The sequence below is a fragment of the Somniosus microcephalus genome, chromosome 16, assembly GCF_052327205.1.
Source record: "Somniosus microcephalus isolate GS21.2 chromosome 16, FLI_Smic_1.0, whole genome shotgun sequence".
Taxonomy (NCBI): Eukaryota; Metazoa; Chordata; class Chondrichthyes; order Squaliformes; family Somniosidae; genus Somniosus; species Somniosus microcephalus.
In genome coordinates this window covers 94,901,064-94,915,377 of record NC_141002.1, presented here as the reverse complement: position 1 = coordinate 94,915,377, position 14,314 = coordinate 94,901,064, and the positions used below count along the sequence as shown (strand labels likewise).

At 43.8% G+C, this 14,314-nt stretch overlaps 1 protein-coding gene and 1 long non-coding RNA gene across 12 annotated transcripts in view; one reads left to right on the top strand and one right to left on the bottom strand.

The window, feature by feature from the left end:
• Positions 1-14,314, bottom strand: part of LOC147106401 (uncharacterized) — a 101,340-nt gene that overhangs the window by 24,177 nt on the left and 62,849 nt on the right. The gene's annotated exons all lie outside the window — the stretch shown is intronic.
• Positions 1-14,314, top strand: part of atp2b1a (ATPase plasma membrane Ca2+ transporting 1a) — a 112,033-nt gene that overhangs the window by 81,563 nt on the left and 16,156 nt on the right. The gene's annotated exons all lie outside the window — the stretch shown is intronic.

Below are 14,314 nucleotides of genomic sequence, written 5' to 3'. Positions count from 1 at the left end.
GAGCTGGCACAGACATGATGGGCCGAATGCTTTCTGTACTGTAAAGTTCCATGGTTCTAAAATTTGTGCTCGATGGTATAAGGTAAACATAATCGCTAATCCAGGCTCGCCTCACTTTGCACAGTGTACATAGTCGGCTAAGCCTCCCGTGGGAAAGATCCCCGCTTCCAACTAAGATGAGCATTTTGGTGACGGTGACCATAATTCGGTGAGATTTAAGGTAGTCATGTGTAAAGGACAGAGATGGACCGGAAATAAAGGTTCTAAATTGGGGGAAGGCCGACTTTTAATATGATCAGGCAGGATCTGGCCAAAGTGGACTGGGATCAGCTACTTGTAGGCAAATCCACATCACAGCAGTGGGAGTCTTTCAGAAAGGAAATGGAGAGTACAACGCCAACATGTTCCCATAAAGGTCAAGCCCAGGGAACCCTGGATGTCAAGGGATATACAAGAATGGATTAGTGGGGGGGGAAAAAGGAGGCTTTTGGCAGATACAAAGGACTAAACAGTGGAAGCCCTAGAGGAGTATAGAAAGTGCAGGGGGGTACTTAAAGAAAATTAGGAGAGCAAAGAGGGGGCATGAAAAAACACTGGTGGGCAAAATAAAGGAAAAGCCCATGGTGTTTTATAAGTATATTAAGGGCAAGAGGATAACCAGGGAAAGAGTAGGGCCCATTAGGGACCAAAGTGGCAATCTGTGTGTAGAGCCGGAAGATGTAGGTGAGGTTTTAAATGAATATTTTGCATCTGTGTTCACTATGGAGAAGGGTGATGTAGGCATAGAAATCAGGCAGGGGGATTGTGATATACTTGAACAAATTAGTATTGAGAGGGAGGAGGTTTTAGCGGGCTTAAAAGTGGATAAATCCCCAGGCCCAGACGAGATGTATCCCAGGCTGCTGTGTGAGGCAAGGGAGGAGATTGCAGGGGCTCTGACACATTTTCAGAACCTCTCTGGCCACAGGGGAGGTGCTAGAGGACTGGAGAACAGCTAACGTAGTACCATTGTTCAAGAAGGGTAGTAGGGATAAACCAGGGAATTACAGGCCAGTGAGCCTAACATCAGTGGTAGGGAAATTATTGGGAAAATTCTGAGGGACAGAATTAGTCTCCATTTGGAGAGGCAAGGATTAATCAAGGATAGTCAGCATGGCTTTGTCAGGGGGAGATCATGTCTAACCAATTTGATTGAATTTTTCGAGGGGGTGACTAGGTGTGTGGATGAGGGTAGTGCAGTCGATGTAGTCTACATGGACTTCAGTAAGGCTTTTGACAAAGTCCCACATGGGAGACTGGTCAAGAAGGTAAGAGCCCATGGGATTCGGCAATTTGGCACATTGGATCCAAAATTGGCTTAGCGGCAGGAGGCAGAGGGTGATGGTCGAAGGTTGTTTTTGTGACTGGAAGCCTGTGGCCAGTGGTGCACCGCAGGGATCGGTGCTGGGTCCTTTGCTGTTTGTAGTGTACATTAATGATTTAGATATGAATGTGGGAGGTATGATCCGTAAGTTCGCAGATGACACAAAAACTGGTGGAGTGGTAAATAGCGAGGAGGGAAGCCTCAGGCTACAGGATGATATAGACGGGTTGGTTAGATGGGCAGAACAGTGGCAAATGGAATTTAACCCTGAAAAGTGTGAGGTGATGCATTTTGGACGGACTAACAAGGCAATGGAATACACAATGACTGGTAGGACCCTCGGAAGGACAGAGGATCAGAGGGACCTTGGTGTGCATGTACATAGATCCCTGAAGGCAGCAGAACAGGTGGAGAAGGTGGTTAAAAAGGCATATGGGACACTTGCCTTCATTAGCCGAGGCATAGAATATAAGAGCAGGGAGGTTATGATGGAGCTGTACAAAACGCTAGTTAGGCCACAGCTGGCATACTGTGTGCAGTTCTGGTCACCACACTATAGGAAGGATGTGATTACTTTGGAGAGGGTGCAGAGGAGATTCACCAGGATGTTACCTGGGCTGGAGCGCTTCAGCTATGAAGAGAGACTGGACAGGCTGGGGTTGTTTTCCTTGGAGCAGAGAAGGCTGAGGGGGGACCTGATTGAGTTGTACAAAATTATGAAGCGCATAGATAGGGTGGATAGAAAGGAACTTTCCCCCTTTAGTAGAGGGGTCAATAACCAGGGGGCATAGATTCAAGGTAAGGGGCAGGAGGTTTAGAGGGGATTTGAGGAAAAACTTTTTCACCCAGAGGGTGGTTGAAATCTGGAACTCACTGCCTGAAAGAGTGGTAGAGGCAGGAACCCTCACAACATTCAAGAAGCATTTAGATGAGCACTTGAAATGCCATAGCATACAAGGCTACGGACCAAGTGCTGGAAAATGGGATTAGAATAGACAGGGCTTGATGGCCGGCGCGGACTCGATGGGCCGAAGGGCCTCTTTCTGTGCTGTATAACTGTGACTCTGAGCTTTAATATTTAGTTTGCTACTGCACTACTTAAACAATTAGGACTAAACTCCCAGCATGCACTGCACCAATTCATTGCTTGATGTAAAAACATCAGGGGTTTGAGAATTTGGTGAATACCAATAAGGTGCAGTAAGTGTCCATCTGGACCATGGTAAACGGCCAGTGAGCCATTGCACAGGAGGTTGAATTATATTGAAAGATTTGTTTAAATTCAATCTACTTTAAAAATTTCACTAAAATTCAGGAAGCAATCTAGAATACTAAGATCTGATAATTAATGGGGATTTGTAGTTTTTAGTTATTTCCTAAATGTGGAAACTAATGTTGCATTTGGCGACCTGTTCAGTTTTAGAGCAGTATAAAATGACTGCATATTCAAATATTACATTTATTACCAGCTATAAAGCTTTAACTGAGGCATTTATCACTTAGTAAGTATTCTTCTGCATTGGTAATTTGTTACTTGACAGACTGAGGATTTTTTTTTAATTGTGGAAGCTATGGGAGTTATGGATATCTATAATTGTTTTGAGTTCCATATGAAAATGGAGGGCACGGTGGCAGAGTGGTTAGCACTGTTGCCTCACAGCGCCAGGGACCCGGGTTCAAATCTGGCCTCGGGCGACTGTCTGTGTGGAGTTTGCGCATTCTCCCTGTGTCTGCGTGGGTTTGCTCCGGTTTCCTCCCACAGTCGAAAGATGTGCAGGTTAGGTTGATTTGGCTATGATAAATTGACCCTTAGTGTTAGGGGATTAAATACGTGGGGTTATGGGGATAGGGTGGGATATGTGTCGGTGCAGGCTCGATGGGCCGAAATGGCCTCTATCTGCACTGTAGATTCTGTGATTGTGAAAATGGTTGGTCCAAGGACAATGCTGAGAAACTCTGGCTGTGATTATTGGCTTTCAATGGCCATGGCCATCTTCATGGGTGTCAGGTATACTCAGTCACAGGAGGGTTTTCCCGTTGATTCCAGTTCGGCTCCGTCACAGCGACATTCATTAAATGCTGCGTTGTTGAGAGAAACTGCTATTGCCTCCTCTCCCCTGGCATTCAGATCCGTGTTCATGTCTAGATCAAGGCTGAGGAGGTCTGGAGCTGTCTGAGCAGGTTATTGAGTAGGTGTAGCTTAATGGCATTTTTGAGGGCCCCTTCCATCACTTCACCTGAGGAGAAGCTGATAGGGTAGTAATTGGCCATCTGTCCTGCTTTTTCTGGATAGGATATTCCTGGGCAATTTTCCACAGTGAAATAGATACCAATGTCATAGCTGCACTGGAATAGCTTGGCTAGTTCTAGTACACTGGTCTTCACTAAAGCTGGGATGTTCTTTCCCTGCTGTGTCCAGTGTACTTGGCCACTGCTTACCATGTGGAGTGAATCGAATTGGCAGGATATTATGGGGACCTTGGGTGGAGGCAGAGTAGCATTGTCCACTCAGCACTGCTGCCTAAAGTTACACTATTGCAGCATGTGGCTGGCTTCAGTAAACTAGCGCTGATAATGTCATCCTGTTCCGACACCAGTCCCAGCAGAAGATACCCGTTGCAGCATTGCCCAAGATGTTACTCTGCCAATGTTGACTGGCTTGCCTAAAGTAAGTAAATGTTACCCTGAATTAAAGAAAGACAGACTTGCATTTATACAGCGCCTTTCACGACCACCGGATGTCCCAAAGCACTTTACAGCCAATGAAGTGTAGTCACTGTTGTAATGTACAGATGGATAATCCTTTCCTAAATGGAGAATGCAGCCTTAACGGAGACGCGAGGTATTTCTAATGTGACTCTGCTCATGTTTCTTTCCTCCAATGCTTATATCTCATCTAGGAATTTGGGTCCCATAGCGTGCTGGGGTGAGTAAAGATTGTTATAGACTTGAAATTTGTAGGCCATTCTCAGCTTTTGACTTTCTCCTCTGATATGGAGAGCCACTAGAATTGTCCGGGAGTATGAATTAAGTATTTGCAATGTCCTCTGCTTTGTAGGATTCCCACAATTTAAAACTTGGAACTTTCTTTGTTCCCATGTTGGTGTTACTTCAGTTGTGCTTTATATGCAGTAAATCTGCAGACAACTTGCCTCGGAGAAGGAATATGCGCAGGACACTGTTCAGATGCAAACCATTTCTTATCGCACATCATTCTGATTTGTATTGTAGCCGGGTAAAGTGCAGACAAGCATGTCTGAGCTAGCCAAGCTATTGTCGCTATAGATGTTCTTCCAACCGAAGGTAGAGCATTGCTGTTTATAGTGCATGTGGCTGAGGAATTTGGGTTTTCGAGCAAACCTCAGACTTAGAATTGCCTTTTTTTAATGAAGTTGTTCTTTGACAAACAAGTTTAAAGCTACACCACAAAGAAAAAGAAAGACTTGCATTTATATAGCCCCTTGACCTCGACATCCCAAAGCGTTTTATAGCCAATGAAGTACTTTTTGAAGTGCAATGACTGATGTAATGTAAGAAACATGGCAGCCAATTGTATGCACAGCAAGCTCCCACAAACAGCAATGTGATAATGACCAGATTTTTATGTTGATTGAGAGATAAATGTTGGCCAGGACACACAGCTTCAGGAAACCTCATAGGAATGATGCCTGCCCGATCTAGCAGGTACAAAGTCGGATCAGTTGTGCAAAATGGATTCAAACTCCATGCAACTTGATCAAATTTGAAAACCATATTAAACTGGGTGCATGGGGGGAGGGAGAGTTGAGTTCATTCTGAGGCAGCCAATATGAGCTGGATAAATTGTGTAAGTGGGCACAACTGTGCAGGATGAAATTCTATACAGCCAAGAAAGTGTTGCATATTGGAAAGAAACAAGTGACACCTGCTATGAATGGTATTGAATAGCAAACAGTATCGTTGGGAGATCTTGGGTCCAGAGTCTCGCATGTCCAGTCGCTATAGAGCAGCAATTAAAGTAAGTAGCATGCTGATCTATATCGCTAGATCGGTCGAGTACAAGTTTGAGGATGTTATGCTTAAACTTGCATTTATATAGTGCCTTTAATGTAGTACAATGTCCAAAGGAGGAGCCATTCAGTCAGGTAACCAAACACTTGGCCAAAGATGTAGGTTTTCATTAGCATCTTGAGGGGGAGAAAGGTAGAGAGATTTTTGGAGAGAATTTGAGTTTAGGGCCTAGACAGCTGAAGGCATGGCCACCAATGGTGCTGCTCCTTGGGTACTGTCCAGTTTTGATCAGGCATTGCAGCCCTGCAGGTAATTCACAGGAGAGTGATGAGGCTGATCCCTAGCATCAGAACAGTGATGTATAAGAAAAGACTGGAGAAAGTTGGTCATTTAAGCTTTGAAGCAAGACTCTTGAGGTGCCTTGAGAGCTATACCAAATAGTAAATAATATGGAGAAGGTAAATCTGGGACACGACTTCAGATTAAACTATGATTGCAGGACAAGAGTACACCGGTTTAAACCGAGGCAAATTTAGGACTGATGTCAGGGAGCTGTTCGCAATGAATCAGCACGCTGACCGGTAGTGGAGGCACTTGGAATCCTGCTGGGATAGGGGGAAAGGAGAAACGCTACAGGTGTTTCTGGATGGGTGTGCTAAGATCAGCCAAAGGACCCGCCACCCCATTCAAATCAAAGCAAAAATGTTACTCTGAAGCCAAACATTCCAGACAGGGCAGACCACAGGGAACCAGGAAATTGGCAGCATCGCTCGATACTGTAATCAATCCTGATTTTGTTAATCCACTTAAAATGGAATAATAACTTGTTGGAATTTTGGATAATAAAAGCCAACAGCTGCAACCTATTGCCTTCAATTTACAGGGTTCCTGAAATTTAGTTGAGCAGGTTTTGTCGGACAGTGCACAGATTGAGCTGCTGGACAAGGTGTTAGAGGTTGATGGCCATTCTAATGGCTGAAGTAAAATCATCTCTCGGCCATACAGATAGAGGTCCCGCGTTTGATGTCTGGTCTGTGTTGAGTTAGTTAATAGTCCAAGAGGAGAAACATGACCGCAGCATCCATTTTGAAAGGGGAAATTGGGTCAGGGTTCCCGCAGACTCCTGAACATCCAAGAAATTCTTCCCGATTTCACTTCTATGTTTACTCTGTTATATCGGTGCTACTTTGCTGCCTTACTCGGGTAATAATCTGGGATTACCTCATCCGTAGCATTTAATACTTTAGATACTTTGAGTCTCCTTTTTTTAAAGGCCTTATTTCTAGACTAAAGTTTAAATTTCAATTTTCTTCATAACTTGGGCAGCAGATTTGCCATGTTACTTTTCTGGACTTGCTCGTGACTCTCGTACTCTTGGGCAGAAAAGAAAAATCAACTTTCCACCAGATTTAATGTACAGGAAACTCTTGATTTACCGGCACCTAAATAACCGGAAATCTCTGTTAACCGGCAAAATTCAGGAGTAGGTTCAGGTAAGTTTTACTTCATATTAGTGGCAGTTCCTGGATCTGTGGCTGTGTAACCGGGGTTCATGCACTTGTTGCTAAGCAACAGGGAAGCTTGCACATGTTGCTGTGTACGGAGCTCTCGTACCTCTTACAATACCTCTCTGTAATCCGGACTTTTTGATAAACCGGCACCACGCCGGTCCCATCGGTGCCGGATAATAGTTTCCTGTAATAACAAAAAAGCTTTCTGCCTCGGCTGCTGTGCACCTCCTCACAGTCAGTGCAGCATAGAAATGGGCCATTCAGTCAGTGAAGCCTGCAGAAGTGGGTCCCCCCCCCCCCCCCCCCAAAACATGAGCCACCTAGTCTGATCTTGCAATCTTGATCTCTACCAAGGAAGAGACGGCATACACCATTGCCCCCACCAGATAGATGGTCTCGTGCTGTGTGCGCGGCAGACCCATGACATTTTGGAATGCAGGGTTTGAACATTCCCACCTCCAGCTGCTTTTGAACGCTGGAACTGTAAATGTCTAAAGTCATTTGTTTCTTCCCTGATCTGGTCCTTCTGGCTGAATCAATTAAATGTATTTAAAAAAAGCAGAAGATAAGCACATTATTTTGATTCTTATTGGGCAGCAAAACAGGAGAGTCTATATCCTGAATATCAAAGACTAAGAGATTTAATTAATTGGAACAGTTATTTTAACAACGCTGAACCCTTCAAATTCCTATTTCCTTAGCTTGTTTTAAACGATGAAAAGCTTGTGACAGGACAAATGTTTTGATCGGTTTTATTCACAAGGGAGTGGAGGAAGCCGGACTATAGTCAAGAAATCAACTCTGGATTTAAAGAAGAAACTTCTTTACCCAGAGAGTGGTGAGAATGTGGAACTCGCTACCACAGGGCGTGGTTGAGTGAATAGCATGGATGCACTTAAGGGGAGGTTAGATAAACATGAGGGAGAAGGGGACAGAGGGTTATGCTGATGGCTTTAGATGAGGAACGACGGGAGGAGGCTCGTGTGGAGCATAAACTGTTTGGGCCGAATGGCCTGTTTCTGTGCCGTATATCCTATGTAATCCTGATGTAAAGCTATATTGAAACAACTGCTTTTATGCACAATTCTGGAAAATGTTAAATGCACAAAATTATATTGACTATTTACAATGAGTTTTCCTTTTTAAAAATTCAGTCCTTAAAAGTGCCATAGATTACCGAAGTCAAAAGATATCAACATTTTGCTAAGTTACAAGAATAACCCTATCCTACAAAAAAAACCCAAAGCAACAGAACCACTTGCCCAGCAATATCGGCAGCCGAGCTCGTGGTGACAGCTGCTGAACCAGGGGTCAGTCTGCAGCTAAAAATTCCTCTTGTGCTGATTTTTGGAGATGGGAAATCCCCTGCACCTGTCACACGAACTAAGTCCCCTTACAAATGTCCTGCAATTTTCAGCGTGTTTAGTCATGCTAAATCACTTGCGTAACTCATCCCCTTTACTCTTGGGATCAATCTTCCTCCCTATTTCAGTGCATGCGATATGATTAAAGCTGGAGACTAAACGTAGCAGTCTGTCCAGTGCATTGTCAAGTCTGACCATAATGTCTGTGAACCTGTTTTCTGCTATTTTGGCAGTTATCCTAGCATTATAATATGAATTGCTTCACCGCATTGCTCCTTATCCAAATCTCCTTGTGCTAATTCTGTTTCATTTGTATATTTGAGTCAGCTTTCTGACTGCGGTATGTTGGTTCTGGAAACTTGTTAAAAGGTTTCTGAAAGCCCAAATAACTTTTTTTTGCAATCTTGATGTGGCCGTCCCCGGCATTTATTGCCTATCCTTCGTTGCCCTGAGAAGATGGTAGTGGGCCGCTGCCTTGAACTGAAGCAGTGTGACACAACGGAGTGGTTCGAGAGTCAACCATGTCGGTGTGGGATTGGAATCACAGGCTCTTTCCCCCCTGTAAAGAACCTTAATAAAGCAGTTGGATTTTTACAACATTCTGCCAGCTACAGGAAAAGTTCTGATATCCGGCACCGATGGGACCGGCGTGTTGCCGATATATCAAAACTGCCGGACATGCAAAGTTAACGTTGAAGCATACGGAGATGAAAGTCTCCATATTTGACAACAAACACTGTTGCTCAGCAACAGCTTGTAAACACTCGGCCCGTACCTTGGAAGCGTCTCTGAAGCTGTTGCTAAGCTACAAAGACGCTTTCCAGAGCCTGCCTGTTAAAAGAATGCTAAGAGAAGAAAAAAAACCTAACCAAAATGGCTGCTGATTTCTGCCGTTAGAGCGAGGTTTCCGGCCATACAACCTCCGGATAAAGTTTCCTGTACATGGTTCCTTTTTTTTAAACTGATGCCAAATTTTTTTTAACCTGAATTTAAATTCTCAAACGGGCATTTGGGATTTGAACACTTCTGTAGATTACCAGCCCAGTCTCTGGATTACTAGACCAGTAACCAGTAGTTGTAATGAGGATTGCTGATATCGTTTTTTTTTTAAAAAGTACATGCGAGAATGTGGCCATGAGAATAGATAGATTGGAGGACATGAGCAAAGTGTAGGGATAAAAGGGAGTTTCTCAACGGAAAAACGAGTGGTAATCCACAGGAGTCTGAGTTTGAGAAGAGAAATGCACATTAAATGGTTTGACTTTAAATGGAACAGGGCAGCAGAGTTACTTTAATGTGCAGATACATGTCATTAAAGGAACAGGAGGTCATAAGATGTGCGGGTTAGGTTGATTGGCTATGATAAATTGACCCTTAGTGTTAGGGGGATTAAATACGTGGGGTTATGGGGATAGGGTGGGATATGTGTAGGGGTTACGGGGATTGGGTGGGATATGTGTCTGTGCAGGCTCGATGGGCCGAAATGGCCTCTATCTGCACTGAGAGGTTTCTGTGATAAGACAGGAAACTACATTCTTGATTTTGTACCTAGAGGCACAGGGTACAACATCAGAGGTAGTGTTGATAATCTTGGGCTGCAGTTAGTGATGTGAAAGAAAGAACTTGCATTTCTATAGCGCCTTTCCTCTGGACGCCCCAAAGAGTTGAGCAGGTTAAGGGGTGAACTGACACGAAGCCTTCAAGATTATGGGAGTTGCGATGTAAATAGTGACGGTTTCTTCCACTATTTAAGTCGGTGGATGGTGTGCCGATCAAGCGGACTGCTTTGTTCTCTCTGGTGCCGAGCTTGGAGTGTTGCGGCTGCACCCATCCAGGCAAGTGGACTATTCCCTCATGGGTCCTGACTTGTGCCTTGTAGGTGGGGCGAGGCTTTGGAGATGCGCCACTCGCTGCAGAATGCCCAGCCTCTGACCTGCTCTAGTAGCCACTGTATTTCTATGGCTGATGCAGTTGAATTTCTGGTCAGCGGTGACCCCAGGATGTTGGGGGATTTGGTGTTGCTGCATTTAATGTCAAAGGGTGATGGTCGTTGTCTGGCACTTGTGTGGTGGGAATGTTTCTTGCCATTTGTGGATAGATACTTGGAGAAAAAAAATTGCAGGAATATGGGGGCAGCGCGGAGGAGTGGGACTAACTGGATTGCTCTTCAAAAGAGGCGGTACAGACTCGATGGTGCAAATGGCTGCCTTCTGTGCTGTACTATGATTCAGTCCAAGCCTCCTGTCCTGGTCTTGCTGCATGCAGGCATGGACTGTTTTATTATGAGGAATAACAAATAGAACTGAACGCTGCAATCATCCACTGATCAGGGAGATAGTGATAAGAGGGCACAAATTTAAGGTAATAAGGATTGTTAGAGAAAAAAATCTTTATATGGGATGGTTGAAATGTGAAATCCTGTTGCACATCTTCGCTAGAGTCCATAAATACTTTTAAGGAATTAGCTGTTTGGAAAAAGGAATATTAAGCAGTATGGGGAATGAGCAAAAGTAAGATTAAACTAGGTGGCTCATGTCACTAGTGCAGAGTCATTGGTTGTAGCAGAGTGTGCTGCAGCATTCTATGATCTTTATCTACAATGTCCTCAACGTTTTTGTTCAGAGATTTCCTTCCGTCAATAGTTGCGCAGTTCAGATTTTGTAAAACAAGTCTTGTTTGTTCATGTGAGAAGTTGAGGGGGGGGTGGGGGAGAAATGTGTGCCAGTGCTTGCATCTGGATGTGGGGTGAAGTGAATCTGACAAAGGATAGCATTGCCATTGATCACCATAGCAAATGTAGTCATTGAAATCGTCTTCTGGTAAATATTCCTGTGATGTACCGTAGGGTGGCAGTCAAACCATTCCTTCAGTATAAAACTGCTGGCAATGGTGCAAAAATACACAGGCATCTAATTGCATTTGGATGTGGATTTTTTTTAGTTTCTCCCCATTTCTATGTTGCTCTGTGAAGTTGCATGCTGTTAATAGAAGGCTGGAGAAGAGCTTGCATTTATATAGTGCCTGTCACATCCTCAAGACATCACAAAGTGCTTCACAGCCATTTATTTTGAAGTGTTCACACACAGCAAGGTCACCTAAAGAGCAATGCACTGCATGAACAGTTGATCTATTTTAATGGTACTTGAGGGAATAAATGTTGGCCAGGTGAATTTCCCGACACTTTGAATAGTGCCATGGGATCTTTCATCCGCATCCACAGGTGGGTGGGGCCTCAGTGTAAGAACATAACGTAAGAAATAGGAGCAGGAGTAGGCCAATCGGCCCCTCTAGCCTGCTCCGCCATTTAATAAGATCATGGCTGATCTGATCCTAACCGCCAATCTATTATCACAGAACCATCTCCTGAATCTAACAGAATTAGACACACGAAATAGGAGCAGGATCAGGCTACACGGCCCCTGGGCCCGCTCCGCTACCCACAGGGCCATGTCCGATCCGAACCTAGACTCATGTCCAAATTCCTGCCCGCTCCCCATAACCCTTAATTCCCTTTACTTCTAGGAAACTGTCTATTTCTGTTTTAAATTTATGTAATGATGTAGCTTCTACAGATTTTTGGGGCAGCATATTCCATGGACCTACCACCCTCTGAGTGAAGTAGTTCCTCCTCATCTCAGTTTTGAAAGAGCAGCCCCTTATTCTAAGACTATGCCCCCTAGTTCTAGTTTCACCCATCATCGGGAACATCCTCCCCGCATCCACCCGATCCAACCCCTTCACAATCTTATATGTTTCAATAAGATCGCCTCTCATTCTTCTGAACTCCAATGAGTAGAGTCCCAATCTACTCAACCTCTCCTCATATGTCCATCCCCTCATCCCCGGGATTAACCGAGTGAACCTTCTTTGTACTGACTCGAGAGCAAGTATGTCTTTTCTTAAGTATGGACACCAAAACTGTATGCAGTATTCCAGGTGCGGTCTCACCAATACCTTGTACAACTGAAGCAATACCTCCCTATTTTTATATTCTATCCCCCTAGCAATGAAAGCCAACATTCCATTGGCCTTCTTAATCACTTGCTGCACCTGCATACTAACCTTTTGAGTTTCGTGCACCAGGACCCCCAGATCCCTTTGTACTTCAGTACGTTCCAGTTTCTTGCTATTAAGATAATAACTTGCTCTACGATTTTTCCTGCCAAAGTGCATAACCTCACACTTTCCAGTATTGTATTCCATCTGCCAAATCTCTGCCCACTTACTTAGCCTGTCTATGTCCCCTTGCAGGTTTTTTATGTCCTCACTCACTACTTTCCCTCCCATCTTAGTATCATCTGCAAACTTTGATATGTTACACTCGGTCCCCTCCTCCAAATCGTTAATATAGATTGTAGAGTTGGGGACCCAGCACTGACCCCTGCGGAACACCACTAGTTACTGATTGCCAGTCTGAGAATGAACCATTTATCCCAACTCTCTGCCTTCTGTTAGATAGCCAATCCTCTATCCATGCCAGAATATTACCCCCAATCCTGTGATTTTTTTATCTTAAGCAATAATCTTTTGTGTGGCACCTTGTCAAATGCCTTTTGGAAGTCTAAATACACTACGTCCACTGGTTCCCCTTTATCCACCCTATATGTTACTTCCTCAAAGAACTCCAGCAAATTTGTCAAACATGACTTCCCCTTCATAAAACCATGCTGACTTTGTCCTATTAAATTATGATTATCCAAATGTCCTGTTACTGTCTCCTTAATAATGGACTCCCAAATTTTACCTACCACAGATGTTAGGCTAACCGGTCTATAGTTTCCAGCCTTCTGTCTACTGCCCTTTTTACATAAGGGTGTTACATTAGCAGTTTTCCAGCCTGCCGGGACCTTTGAGTCCAGGGAGTTTTGGAAAATTATTACTAATGCATCCACAATCCCTACCGCCACTTCCCTCAAGACCCTAGGATGTAAGCCATCAGGTCCAGGTGATTTATCCGCCTTGAGTCCCATTATTTTACCGAGTACCACTTCCTTAGTGATTTTGATCGTGTTTAGCTCCTCCTTTCTCCCCCCCCCCCCCCCCCCCCAATAGCCCCCTGTTTGTCCAGTGTTGGGATATTCTTAGTGTCTTCTACTGTAAAGACTGATACAAAATATTCATTGTGTTTTTGCCATCTCCATATTTCCCACCATTAATTTCCCGGTCTCCTCCTCCTAAGGGACCAACATTTACTTTAGCCACCCTTTTTCTTTTTATGTAACTATAAAAACTCTTACTATCTGTTTATATTTTTTGCTAATTTACTTTCATAATCTATCTTCCCTTTTTTAATCAATCTTTTTGTTATTTTTTGCTGTCTTTTAAAGTTTTCCCAATCCTCTCTCCTCCCACTAGATTTGGCTACCTTATATGCCCTTGTTTTTAGTCGAATACTATCCTTTAATTTCTTTACTTAGCCACGGATGGCTGTCTTCTTTTGCACCCTTTTCTTCTCAGTGGAATATATATTTTTTAGAAGTTGTAAAATAACTCCTTAAATGTACACCACTGATCATGTATCATCTTACCCTTTAATCTATTTTCCCAATCCACTCAATTCCGCTCTCATACCTTCATAGCCTCCTTTATTCAAGCTTAGCACGCTTGTTTGAGATCCAACCTTCTCACCCTCTACTTGAATATGGAATTCAACCATGTTATGGTCACTCATTCCAAGGGGATCCTTTACTAGGACATTTTTAATTAATCCTGTCTCGTTACACAGGACCAGATCTAAGGTTGCTTGCCCCCTGGTCGGTTCAGTTACATACTGCTCAAGAAACCCATCCCTAATACACTCAATGAACTCATCCTCAAGGCAGCCCTGCCCAATTTGATTTGTCCAATTAATATGATAGTTAAAATCCCCCATAATTATAGATGTTCCCTTATTACAAGCCTCAACTATTTCCTGATTGATACTCCGTCCAACATAGTTGCAACTGTTCAGAGGCCTATAGACTACGCCCACTAGTGTTTTTTCCCCCTTATTCCTTACCTCCACCCAAACTGTTTCATTATCCTGATCTTTTGACCCAATATCATTTCTCTGTATTAGTGATTCCTTCCTTTTTATTAACATAGCC